Here is a 14,446-nt window from a genome sequence, read left to right on the forward strand (position 1 = left end):
AAACAGCTGCAACCATCCATTAATAATTCAAAAAAGGAATGTACCGATTATGAATGTAGGAAAATTGGAGGTCGTCAAAAATTAAATGGAACACATAAAGATTGATATCTAGGCATTAGTGAGCTGAAATGGACTGGTATTGGCCATTCTGAATTGGACAAACATATGATCTACTACGCTGGGAATGATAAATTGAAGAGGAATGGCATAGCATTCATCATCAAAAAGAATATTTCAAGATCTATCCTGAAGTACAATGCTGTGAGTGATAGGATAATACCCATACGCCTACAAGGAACACCAGTTAATACTACTATTATTCAAATTTACACACCAACCACTAATGCCAAAGATGAAGAAATTAAAGATTTTTACCAACTTCTGCAGTCTAAAATTGATCAAACATGCAATCAGGATGCACTGAAAATTACCAGTGATTGGAACATGAAAGTTGGAAACAAAGGACTGGTAGTTGGAAAATATGGTCTTGGTGACAGAAATGATGTCAGAGATCACATGACAATTTTTAAAGACCAACAGCTTATTCATTGCAAATACCTTTTTTCAACAACATAAATGAAAACTATGCACGTGGATTGCACCAGATGGAATATACAGGAACCAAATCAACTACATATGTGGAAAGAGACGAGGCAGAAGCTCAATATCATCAGTCAGAACAAGGCCAGGGCCAACTACGGAAGAGACCGTCAACTGCTCACATGCAAGTTCAAGTTGAAATTGAAGAAAGTTAAAATAAGTCCAGAAGAGCCAAAGTATGACCTTGAGTATATCCCACCTGAATTTAGACACCATGTCAAGAACAGATGTGATGCATGGAACACTAACGACCAAAGACCAGATGAGCTGTAGGGTAACATCAAGGACATCACACATGAAGAAAGCAAAAGGTCATTAAAAAGATAAGAAAGAAAGACCAAAACGGTTATCAGAAGAGGCCCTGAAACTTGCTCGTAAACATAGAGTAGCAAAAGTAAATGGAAGAAATGATGATGTAAAAGAGACAAACAGAAGATCTCAAAGGGCAGCTTGAGAAGTCGAAGTAAAGTTCTTTAATGAAATGTGCAAAGATCCTGAATTAGAAAACCAAAAGGGAAGAATACACTCAGCACTTCTCGAATAAAAAGAACAGAAGAAAAAATTCAAGCCTCGAGTTGCAATATGGAAGGAATCTAGGGGCAAATATTGAACCACAGAGAAAGCATCAAAAGAAGATGGAAGGAATACACAGAGTCACTGTACCAAAAAGAATTAGTCCAGCGTTCAACCATTTCAGGAGGTAGTATATGATAAAGAACCTATGGTACCGAAAGAAGAAGTCCAAGTTGCACTGGAGGCACTGGCGAAAAACAAGGTTCCAGGAATTCATGAAATACCAATTGAGATGTTTCAACAAAGAGATGCAGCACTGGAGGTGCTCATTCATTTACACCAAGAAATCTGGAAGACAGCTACCCAGCCAACTGAATAGAAGAGATCCGTATCTGTGCCCATTCCAAAGAAAGGTGAACCAGCAGAACATGGAAATTATTGAACAGTATCATTAATATCACACGCAAATAAAATTTTGCTGAACCAAAACCAAAAACTCATTGTTGTCGAGTTGATTTCAACTCATAGCGGCCCTACAGGACAGAGAACTGCACCATAGGGTTTCCAAAGAACAGCTCATGGATTTAACTGTTGGTCTTTTGATCAGCAGCCGTAGGTCTTCAACCTCACCACCAGAGCTCCAAAATTTTGCTGAAGATAATCTAAAATTGCAGCAGTACATTGACAGGCAACTGCCAGGAATTCAAGCCAGATTCAGAAGAGGATATCGTTGCTGATGTGTCAAAAGTAGAGAATACCAGAAAGATGTTTACCTGTGTTTTACTGACTACGCAAAGGTATTTGACTGTGTGGATCATGACAAATTACGAATAACATTGCAAAGAATGGGAATTCTAGAACACTTAATTTGCTCATGCAGAACCTGTACGTAGACCAAGAGGCAGTCCTTTAAACAAAACGAGGGGATACTAAGTGGCTTAAAATCAGAAAAGGTATGCATCACAGTTGTATCCTTTCACCATACTTATTCAATCTGTATGCTAAGCAAATAATCCAAGAAGCTGGACTATATGAAGAATAACGCCATACAAGGAGTGGAGGGAGACATGTTAATAACCTGTGATATGCAGATGACACAACCTTGCTTGCTGAAAATGAAGAGGACTTGAAGTGCTTCCTGAGGAAGATCAAAGATGACAGCTTTCAGTATGGATTGTATCTCAACATAAAGAAAACAAAAATCCTCACGAGTGGACCAATAAGCAACATCATGATAAACAGAGAAAATACTGAAGTTGTCAAGGATTTCATTTTACTTGGAGATCCACAATCAACGCCTATGGAAGCAGCAGTCAAGAAACCAAACGATGTATTGTACTGGGCAAATCTATTGCAAAAGACCCCTTTAAACTGTTAAAAAGCAAAGATGTCACTTTGAGGACTAAGGTATACCTGACCAAGCCAGGGTATTCTCAATCACCTCATATGCATACGAAAGCTGGACAATGAATAAGCAGACTGAAGAAGAATTGATGCCTCTGAATCATGGTGCTGGCACAGAATATTGAATATACCATGGACTGCCAGAAGAACGAAGAAATTTTTCCTGGAAGAAGTACAACCAAAATGCCCCTTAGAAGCGTGGATGGGAAGATTTCATCTTAAGTACTTTGGACATGTTATCAGGAGGAACCAGTCCCTGGAGAATGACATCATGCTTGGTAAAGTAGGTCAAAGAAAAAAGAGGAAGACCCTCGACAAGGTGGACTGACAACAGTGGCTGCAACAATAGGCTCAAACATAGCAATGGCTGTGGGAATGGCACAGGACCAGGAAGTGTTTCGTTCTGTTCTACATAGCGTTGCTATGAGTCAGAAGTGATTCAATGGCACCTAACAACAACAATAATGACCTTTACGGAAGCATATCAACAGGCCTTTCTCCTGCGGAACTGCTGCTAGGTTTGAACTGCCGACCTTTTGGTTGAGTGCTTCAACCACTGTGCCACCAGGGCTCCTTAGCCAAAGAATAGAAGCTGAAAAGAGACAAGGACCTTCCACCAGAAGAGAGAAAGCAAGCCTTCCCCTAGAACCATCACCCTGAATTTGGACTTCTAGCCTCCTAAACCACAAGAAAATAAATGTTTGTTAAAGCCACCCACTTGTGGTATTTCTGTTACAGCAGCACTAGATAACTAAGACAGATACCTACCCTGTATACTATGATATTTTAAACTCTACACAACCTACTTATTTTTCCATGAATGCAGAATAGAACTTCATCAGCTTGCTTGAATTAGTAAAATCTTTAAATTCACTGAAAATTGGGCCTGCCCTACTCTGTCCATCACCACAAAGACTTCACAAATTAATGTGTGGCACTGTACTAGAACTTAATGAATCATGGAACTTACAAACTTCAGCCATTTCTACAGCACCTTTATGATCTTACAATGTCCATTTACCACTCCACTACTGTTCACCTATTTTTCTTAAAAGCTTAAAAAATCATGTCCCAAACAAAACTATCCATGATGTAAAAGGTCTGATACACTAGTCACTTTTTCACTAATACACATTAAAACACAGAACTAGTAAACAAAAAGTATTCATCCATGGACCACCAAAATTCATTTCACATACCACCAGTGATAAAAAAAACCATACTCTTGAGTACTTGTTAAACGTGTATTCTCGAAAACCATATTTTGACAAACAGTGATCTAGTCCCAAATGCTCTGTGCACAGTTAAGAAAACAAGACTCAAAAAGGGACTACAAGCTGCCCAAGGACATACAGCAATTGGTGGCAGACTCTAATCTAGAATCTAGGACTTAATCCAGCAATGGTACCACTAGAGTGGAATCTCCCACTGGGTGAGTTAAAGGGGGAATTACAGACCTGGTCACAGGGTAGTTTGCCAACAAGTGAACCTTAAGTAGTTGGTAAACCCTTTACACATGGATTGGCGGGGTTTTCACTTTCTCTGAGAAGGAACACACACAACATGGTACTTGCCAGCCGACTCTCTCAAAGATTGTCTGACCGGCTGAAATAAATCTGTTGTTTCCTTCCTGAAGTCTCCTGTGGTTTTGCCCAACTCACTGAGCCTCAAGGCATACTGCCAAAGCTGAAAAACGTCTCCTGGATCAGTTTCCCATTTTTTGATCAAACAGTAGTATCTTAGCCACTGAGGCCCTTTTCTGACTGTTAGACTTATGCAAGCTCTATAGGATTTCAGAAAGATTTTTCCATCTGTGGGTTTGGAAACAGGTTGGAAGTTTCCATTACAGACCCATTACAGAGTCCCAGATACCCAGAGGGCAGGTTTTATTTTCAAGTGATAAACTCGCGACTACCATGTGCCTGGCAACGCTTTATACACTATTCCATACATGGTGGGTCATAAAACCAAAAACCAAACCCACTGCTGTAAGTCGATCTCAACTCATAGCAACCCCAGAGGGTTTCCAAAGCTGCAAATCTCTACAGAAGCAGACTGCCACATCTTTCTCCTGTGGAGCTGCTGGTGGTTTCAAACCACCAACCTTTTGGTTAGCAGTCGATCATTTTAACCACTGTGCTAAGAGGAGGTCATGCACAGCTTGCACAGCATAACATCCATGATCCCATAAGGTGATACAGGCAGTCCCTGGATTATACATGAGTTCCATTCCTAAGCCTATCTTTAAGTTGAATCTGTACATAAGTCAGACAGTTAGGTATCTAATGTCAGTCAAATGTCCATCTTAGTATATAGCATATAATGTACCTTTCTATAAATTAAAATTAAACACTTCAGATACACTAAAACATCTTTAACATAATAATACAGTAATAACAATGTTTTGATGCACGTCGTAGAGCCCGTTTGTTATTATGAACCATTGTTATACCACTAATTTTTAAGACTTTATGGGGATTGGTTCGTTAACTATGAGTTATACTTAAGTTGGAGGTTTGTAACCCGGGAAATGCCTGTATATAACATGGTGTTCACACAATGTCCAAATCACATAAGTCCTGTTTCACAGCACATACCATGGACGTTAAGCAACGCATGATTGCAGTTCCTGGCTCCTAAGGAGCTGGCAATCCAGGTGAACTTAGCTATGTATGCCATGTAGCTAATAATAGCTAAAGTTATTAAATATTTATTTATATGCAAGGCACTGTGCCACATACTTCAAATGTACTATCGTATTGAATCCTCACAACTATTTACTATGACTATCCTCAAGTTATAAATGAGGAAACTGAGGCTTAGCAATGTTAAGTGACTCCTCCAAGGTCAAATGGCAAATATGTGGAAAAGTCTGGATTCCAATCCAGACTGTGTGACTCTAGAGTCTGTGCTCTTAACCACTGCGCTATGCATACCCAAATCTTTTTAAAGTCATATTGAAAGAAAACATGAAGTCTGTGTATTTGATTTTTTATTAAGTGAATTTTTTGTGTTGTGGGGCTCTAGGGCTAGTGAAGCCATGAAGTTCGACAAGTATGTATTACATTCTGGGAATGCACCATTTCATATTGATTAAGGGAGGAGTCTGCTTCTTTTAATCTGAGGTTATTCAATTTGTAGTATCTGGATGTCAAGAAAACTCCATCAAATATCAGTAGATGCACCTTGTTACTCATCATCTAAATCAACTTCAGATAGCCTTATTCCATTACACTTATGGAATTCAAAACTGGAGGATTCATAACTTCCGAAAAAGAACTCCACATTAAAACTGACTTAATGCCATAAGATCAAGCCACTTTCTGCTTGATCTAGTCATTATGTCTAGAGCTGTCGCTAATTCAGAGCACTGCTTGCCGGTTTGGGCACTAGGAAATCTAGTCCTATAGAGCAGGTCTACAAGGACTTGGTAGAATAAAAAAAAATCTAAAAGGAAGACTAAAGAACTAATTTGAACTGCTAAATAGAACATGGGATGTTGTGGAAAGATGAAGTAAAAAATGACTTCAGTTAATAGTTTCGGTTGTGATTTATTTCATATTTATTATAATTCCCATGAAAGAGTCATGAATTACCTTATAGTTTACATGTAATGTGCCCGTTGGATAGTAGACATTAAATGACAATAGCCACCATCTAGTGTTCTCATCACTATGTACTTTAACCCAAACTTGAACGGACCCCAGTACATGATATGCCCTCTAATTTACCAACTTCTGATTTGTCAAATATAAAAGTCAAAAAAGACAGATCTCAAAAAACAAAATTAGGCCACTACCTAAGTTTGGATTGAATTGTGTTCCCCAAAAATACACGTATCAATCTGGCTGGGCCATGATTCCCAGTATTGTGTGACTGTCCATCATTTTGTCATCTGATGTGATTTTCCTATGTGCTGTAAATCCCATCTCTATGATGTTGATGAGATGGATTAGTGGTAGTTATGTTAATGAGGCACAACTCAATCTACAAGACTGGATTGCGTCTTGAGCCAATCTTTTCTGAAATATAAAAGAGAGAACAAGCAGAGAGACAAGGGGACCTCATACCACTAAGAAAGCAGTGCCAGGAGCAGAGTACGTCCTTTGGACCCAGGGTTCCTACGTAGAGAAGCTCCTAGGCTGACGGAAGACTGACGAGAAGGACCTTCCTACAGAACTGATAGAGAAAACCTTCCTCTGGAGCTGGTGCCCTGAATTCGGACTTGTAACCCTACGAGGCTGTGAAAGAATAAATTTCTCTTTATTAAAGCCATCCACTTGTGATATTTCTGTTACAGCAGCACTAGATGACTAAGACAACTCCATAAGCAGTCAATCAGGACTGACCAGTCAATCCTAAAGAGCAGTCTGATCAAACCAGCCACTACACTCCTACACTCATCCCTTCCCAGCAGAAATGCACTTTACAGTAGGGCGAGAGAAGACTTGTGGTCAGGGCCACTGCATCGCTCAATTCCACAGAGGCCCAGACTCCTCCTTGTGAATGGTGTTGCCCGGAGTTGGGGACCCTGTTCCTTCCCCACCCACTCTTCCCCCAGTTAAGCTTTACGGTCAGCATTTTCCACCCTTTCCCAGTTGGCCCAACGTTGGACACTTCTCGTCACCCAGTCCACAACACTATCAACACCCCCTGCCCTCCCAAAGGTCTGCCCCTGCATGTCCCCTTCACTCACAACTGAGCCGTCCCATTTTACCGTCTCTGAGAAAGTCTTTAGGCTATTCTCTTTCACACAAGGTTAACCCCCAAGCAAAATTTTCCTCATCATGGACCTCAGCTATAACTACGTGTTGCTGAGTAAAAATGACTGGACACATGACTAGTTACTTCAAATAAGAACTAGTTTACTTGGAGAAAAAGAACCATGGAAACATTCTTGCAAATGGACACAACAGCATTCCTCAAAACACCCCTCACTGCCAAACTCCACTTACTGAGAAGAAAGTAAATGTCACAACTGAGAAAAGCACGCCTTCAGAGGGCCTGGGCTTCCAGCATGTCCCCAATCCTGTACCTAGGACCCACTCTGCTTGAGTGTAAGCACCTCACTGCAGTTGTACTCCTAATCCCCGCCTTCTTTTGAAGGTCAGCCACTAGGCAGTCCTCGAGTAGATACAAAACAAGTGTTTAACTGAAAACAAATTTGTTCCATGGCTATAAAAAAAAAAAAAAAGAAACCAGAATGTGACTGTTGTGGTTATTTCCACAGAGCTATTCTAAAGCTGTCTGTCAATGGGAACACCTGGGTTTTCCTGCTCAGATTCCAGGGCAAGTAAATCACTGGGAAAAGGCAGCCTATGTTTCAGCATTTTGCATTGGTATTTTCTATAACATGCCCACTAACTTAAGATTTACAGTGATAAAGCCTCAACTCCTATTTGAAAGGTTCAGTGGTTAAGAGCTCAGGTTGCTAACCAAGCAGTCGGCAGTTTGAATCTACCAGTTGCTCCTCAGAAACCCTATGGGGCAGCTCTACTCTGTCCTACAGGGTTGTTGGTGACTTGACGGCAACAGGGTTGCTTTGGTTTATGATCACTTTCAGAATATTCTGAGGGGAAAAGACCAGCTCTCCTAATAAGTAGCCAAAACCTTTGCTAAACTAGAGAGTCTCTGAGTCCGTTATCCATTAATAACTTCACATACACTTCACGTCTGGTTATAAGGCGTCTTCTCTGACAGATTAATTGCTTGTGACAAAACTGTCAAGCTGAAAGTTCAGAAACTAATAAAGTTAGTAAAGAACTAGGAAACTAATAAAGTAAGTGAAGAACCTAGGAAGACAGAATACCAACATCAAGCATTCAATTCAACTCAAACTCTATTAGTGCCTACAACTCATTGTCGTCTGAGAGGGGCCGTGAAGCTGAGAACAAAATTTAGTGCAGAAAAGGCCTGACTCTAGTCCTGAAGCTGCCAGTACCTTGCTCTGTGACTTTAAGCTAGTTACTACCCTTTCTAGATTTGCTACCCCACTAAATCACAGGTTTTCAATCTGTTTTTAGTCTCAAGAATGTTTCATTTCATCTTATGCGGAAGCCCAATATAACAGAATATTAAAGTAATATCTTTCACAGGGTGAAGTGCAGTGGGCTGAAATGGAAGACAACAAACTGCCCTTATCCCTGTCACAAGCTTACTTCAGCAACAGTCCCTGAGAAAACTCCTCAAAGCTCAGTTTAAAAACAAACTAACGAAAAATCGCACCAGATTTTCTAAGGTTTTACGAGGGTCTGACTTTTTCTTCTTCTTCTTAAACTGGAAGCAGAGGAATTAGTAGAATTCGATACAGTAAATGCTGTGACTTGAATTTTGCTCAGAATCAAAATTATAGGTCACACACCAACTCACTTCAGGCAAACACTGCGGAGTCCAAACCCTTCATCAACCAAGTCGAGCTAAAAGATGGAAATGAACTCTGCTGTCTTGACAGTGTAGGAGCAATCTACTACTAACACAGGGGGACAGGCCTTTTCTCCTTAGTGTCTCCTGGACTGACAGTAGATAGTGAGGCATGGTTATAAGATGCTAAGCACTCTCCAAAAATGAAAAGTCCTACACTACACAATGGTGCTGTCCGAGATACTTGGTCAGTTATCAGATCAGGTCAAGATCTACAGGCCTCAGCGACAGAGTTTTTTCCAGTCCTGTGGTGCTGAGGTTGAGGCCACCGGCATAGTAAGATAGAACAGAAACATGGATGATACTTCCCAACACTATGTAATCCAAGCTTTCCACGCGGCAATTCAACCTGAAACCCAACAACGCAGCCCAGCTAAAAGGACACTCTTGAGCAAGGCCAAGCCTTGGGGGAGGCAGTAGGAGTCATCAGCATGATGACAGGTTGGTAGTTGGCGCTGACCATAGATGGCTTATATTGCCACAAGGGCTAATCATCACCTCCATCCAGGGTGGACTGACTTATTGAGCTTCTCTACTCTGGTGTGTGGTAGTTAAATACTATCACATCTTAAAAGACAGCATTTCCTCCTCCTATTTTCTGCACATCACAACTCCAAAGAATTAGAGTTTGCACCACTTCCAACTTTTTGCCCCATTATTTCACTAAATTGATATTTAAGTTCCAGTTTGTAATTATAATTAAATGGTCAAATGTGCTGTGGTAACCTCCTTGTTCCCCCATATAAAATATGGCCTCCCCCCTCCATTGCCTAGAAAAAGACACAGAAACTAGTGAGACTTGATTTGAATTGAAGAATACTAACTCAATGAAATACCCTGGTCCGTTGCGCAAAGAGCTTCAGGACAGCGTTCCAACGTTAAAGAAGAATTGATCCTGCTTCACTGGTATCAACATCTATAAACACACACAAAGAGGAAATTGTAAGTTATCAAGAGCTAGGGAAACAGGAGTTACCACATAATTACCATTGTTTCAATCTGAGTTACCAAGTCCTTACCTCAAAACAACTGGTATTCAGTGTACAATTAAAAACTCTTCTCACTGTAGCGTATATATCAAAACAATGGCAAAATCAGATTAACTTTAAGCCATCTAATGAAACGCAAAACCACTTACTCACAAGCCCAACAGCAAATGGCATCAAATGGCCTGCTAGGTTGCCACCTTTCAAAAGAGTTTGTCCAAAAGCCTCCAAAGGTTAAGAAACAAATTCACCGATAACCTGGATTAAAAAGTCATCTCAGTTCCGGGAATCCAAATTCACTTAGAATTGCAGATTCTTTCCCCAAACACAACTAGTGGCCAAAGTAGGAGTCAATGGCTTCTCCCTGTGTTCAAGTCCCCTCCTACCCATCCACCTCCTTTTGGAAATTAGAAAAGAACCACCAGTCTCCAAATGGCTGATGAAATTTCAGCCTACGGGATATTTTCATACTTGAGTTATAATAAACCATTGAAAAGAAGATGAATAGTGGACAGTCTAATAACCCATTGACTAGAGCATTTTAAGTACCAGCCATTAGCATACAAAGTCCAAATTTTTTTTTTAATTGGGCCAAAATCAAAAACAAAGAAGTATCATCATCCTTTCTCTACTCCTTTGAGTGACTCTTTAGTAGTGGGTGTGGAGGAAAAAGTATATTGTTTGCCTGGTCCTAACTATATCCAACATGTATACTAAAAGACTTTATTTGCATTCAAGTTGGAATTCAGTACCAGGCTCTAATTCATCCCCTCTAAAAAAAAAAAAAAAAAGAAGAATTTTTTTCTTTCTTTAATGGAAACCTTGGCGCTTAGAGCTACAGCTGCTAACCAAAAGGTAGGCACTTTAAATCCCCCAGGTGCTCCTTGGAAACCCTATGGGGCAGTTCTACTCTGTCCTATAGTGTCGCTATGAATCAGAATCGACTTGACAGCAACAGGTTTTTTTTTTTTTATTAGCCCTGGGACTGCCCAGGGAGCTCTGTTCGAGTTCTGACACTCCATCTTCAGGAGCTACTAGAGTACTAGAACCTAAAACAGAAGTCCTTAACTTCTGATTCTTCTTTCCCACACACTAAAAGGTTTTATGTAGCATTTCTAATACTGAGTTTAAAGGGGCATTGGTGATTCGATGGTAGAATTCTTGCCTTCCACACAGGAGATCTGGGTTCGATTCCAGCCAGTGCATCTCTTGTGCAGCCACCACCCATCTGTCAGTGGAGGCCTGAGTGCTGCAACAATGCTGAAAGTTTTCAGAGGAACCTCCAGACTAAGACAAACTACAAAGAAAGGCCTGGTGGTCTATCTGAAAATCAGCCAATAAAAACCCTACAGGTCACAACAGCCTGGTCCGATCCACAACTGACCATGGGAATGGTATGGGACCAGGCAGTATTTTGTTCTGTTGTGCATGGGGTCATCATGAGTTGGAGACGTTCTCGATGGCAGTTAACAACAACAATAGCAACAACAACACAGAGTTTACTATAAACAGTCCAAGCACCATGTAAGTCTCTCAACTCCCTGGCTCAAAGGACCAATCGACCCAAAGAACACACTAGTCACAGCTGTGAAGTTCACAAGAAAAAAGCATATTCTTTCTGTTTCAGCCTGCTGTGACACAGGTTCAAGAGGGAGAAATCAAGGAGGGAGACTTGATTAGCCTCCCTAAGTTAGCAATCTGGTCAAGGTGAGGCTGAAAAGCAGGAGACTATTAAATGCACAGCCCCAACTGAAAGCAAAAATAGGTTACATCCATTGGTTACACGGCAGCCCAGAGATGCCAACATAGTGGCATCAACCCCCCAATAATCATTTACCTAATGTAATCCACTGAGTGAATTTCTAGCTCCAACCTGCACCTCAGCTGAGTGTTATCAGTTATCAGAAAAACCAAACAAGGAAAACCACTGCAACATAAATCCTGCATCTGGATAAAAAAAAGCTTCAAACTTAGATCCTGATGGTCACATTTGTAGACCAAGAGGGGCATATTACTATCACTTGCCTAATCCTTCAACTCTAAGTTCACCCAGAGCTGGCTGCAAAAGAGGATTCCTATACTAGAACACTTTCAGAGTACTTATTATGCAATTTAGAATAGCAGCACAGAAGACAAAATCCCTTAAGGAAAAAGGTGTGCCCTCAATTGAACACCCTGCTGAATTTTCTCTTTGAGAATAGATAGGAGGTTTATCTGCCAGAAAAGACTCAGGTGCCCATTGCCTCTTCCTCTTCCACTCTCAGCAGGGTGACTTTTTACTACAACAGTCCAACAGAACCTACAAAACAGCAAGTCATAAGACTCTAGGAAAGCCCACAGAATTAAAAAGAAGCATCATTTTCTCTGCCCTTCCCCTGCTTACTCTTATTTTGCCTGCCTATTTTGAGCTCTGTCCCCACCTTTCCGACCTTGCCTGTTTTTCACTCTCCCCCTTGCTCACTAAACTTTGGCTATTACTGCTTTCACACATTGCTCCCTTCTCCACCCCTTTTTTTTTCCCAGTTTCTGCACTAGCTGTTCCCAGAACCTAGATGGCACCTCCCCTTATCTTTGGATGCCTGACTCCTCCTTTTTACTTCAAACTCAGTTTAAGTGTCACCTCCTCAGAAGGGTCTTCCTTGACTGTATCCCAGACACTTTCTACCACATCACTCCTATTTTCTTCACTGTGCTTATTTATTATCTATCTCTCTGTTCCAGTCCCCACCCTCCTCCAATGTAAGCTCAATGAGAGCATGGACTTTTTGCTTGTGCTCACCTTTGTATACCCAGTGCATTTAGTAGCCAGTCAATAAATATTTAATTGAATGAATTAATTTTGGACTTTTTATTCACTGGTAAACTAGGATCCAAATCAATTAAAGGTGAGATCAGTAGTCATTCTTTTCGTTTGTATTTCTGTGAAACATCTAAACACAGTTACTTGCACAATCAAGACATTAAATATTCTGTCTCATCAGTCCTGAAAGTCCTGATAAGTAGAATGAGACTCTCTCCCCAGCTTCAACACACCTGTTATGATAATTCTCCTAGCGATATACACAAGCTCAGTTACAGAAGGGCAGGATTTATGGACAGATTTACTACTCATAGGATTTCTAAGATTTGGGCACTATCAAAGTTCTTCAGAAAACACAGTCCTAGATTAGACAGAGGATTTCCAAAGAAAATGTCAACACCAAAAGTGCAATTATCACTCTTCACTCTGAAATTCATGACAGGCTACAGGAGTGCTACTTGGTGTGTTTTTTTTTTTTTTAAACCAACAAAATATCAACAGAGACCTTCTTTCCAAACGTTCTTAGCTTTCTTAATTATGACAATTTTTCACCCCTGTTATTGCACTGTAATAGCCTTTAAGACACAACAGAGCACACTGCCTCACTTAAGACCACCTATACACAAACAATCAGATGGAAATCAGCACAAGACCAATGTGTCACTTAAGACTTGTGTGCCAGACACGCAACTGAAGAAGGAAATAAAAGAGCTATTGTCCAATTGTTGAAACAAAAAAAGTAATATGGGATTTTCTGTTCTCTGAAGTGCATCTTGAAGTGTGGGTGGAAAGCAACACAGAAATCCAGAATTAGCCCAACATCAAACAATTTTGGAAAGAGTTGACAACATGTAAATTCCTCACACATAAAGTATTTAGAGCAAGAGACCTTGATTCCTGGGCGATGATGCCATTTAGGAATCCTTTGGAACTCTAGTGTTCACAGGAAAAAATGCTCATTATAATCAGGAGCTACCAGGCTTTGAGAAGTACTCCCGATATGACACACAGCCTGTAAATGAACTATTACAAAGCTTGCAGTAAAGACCTGGGATAGAGGCTGAACACCAAATTCAAAAGAGGTAAGGCAAGGAACTAAGTGCCATTTAAAAAAAAACATGATTGCCACACAACCACAATGAATTAAAGTGGAAACGAGGGGTGTGAGTAGGGGAGGATAAGGGGTGAGGCGGCATGGAAAAAAAATTACATTTGTCACCCCGTCCCACTTCCTATACAGGACACAGGCAAAGCCTCGAGCCCCATTACCTCAGGCACAGATGGTTATCATTTATAGCAAAGGTGCACAGAAAGGCCTTCAGGTCTGAGCCCCTTAATTCCAGGGCTGTTAATGATTACAGAGAAAGATGGGGGTGGGGAGGGAAACGAAGGCGTAGGGAGCTGGAGATTCACCCACCAACTCTCCTGTGGGCTCCCACCTCACGGCACTTACCCGGGACACAGGACCAGAGTCTACACCCCCTCCAGGGCAGCTCCGGCCCCAGATGCCCAGGTCCTGTGTTGAGGGGTGCTGGCGGTGGGAGGCAGAGACAGTAGGTAAGTTTTCTGAGCCCTGCGGCTGACACGCCACAGGCTCCCCTCACAGCCTCTTCTTCTAGAGGGACCAGCTCAGACCAGGCGCTGATTTCCACTCCCCCCTGTACACCTCCCCTTTCTCGAAGGTACCCAACCCCCGCCCCTTCATCTCTCAATTCCCCTCTTT

At 41.2% G+C, this 14,446-nt stretch overlaps 1 protein-coding gene across 9 annotated transcripts in view; it reads right to left on the minus strand.

The window, feature by feature from the left end:
* Positions 1-14,446, minus strand: part of DCUN1D3 (defective in cullin neddylation 1 domain containing 3) — a 53,105-nt gene that overhangs the window by 37,922 nt on the left and 737 nt on the right. For 2 of the 9 annotated variants that reach the window (XM_010598429.3, XM_023558817.2), the window contains exon 2: positions 9,762-9,853. The exons of 2 other annotated variants lie outside the window; for them this stretch is intronic. The gene's annotated coding sequence lies outside the window, so the exon portion shown is untranslated. Of the gene's footprint in view, positions 1-9,761; positions 9,854-14,176; positions 14,401-14,446 lie in introns of those variants that run through there. 5 more of the 9 variants (XM_023558816.2, XM_023558818.2, XM_064295659.1 and 2 more) reach the window with 5 other exon arrangements.

The sequence above is a fragment of the Loxodonta africana genome, chromosome 12, assembly GCF_030014295.1.
Source record: "Loxodonta africana isolate mLoxAfr1 chromosome 12, mLoxAfr1.hap2, whole genome shotgun sequence".
Lineage (NCBI taxonomy): Eukaryota > Metazoa > Chordata > Mammalia > Proboscidea > Elephantidae > Loxodonta > Loxodonta africana.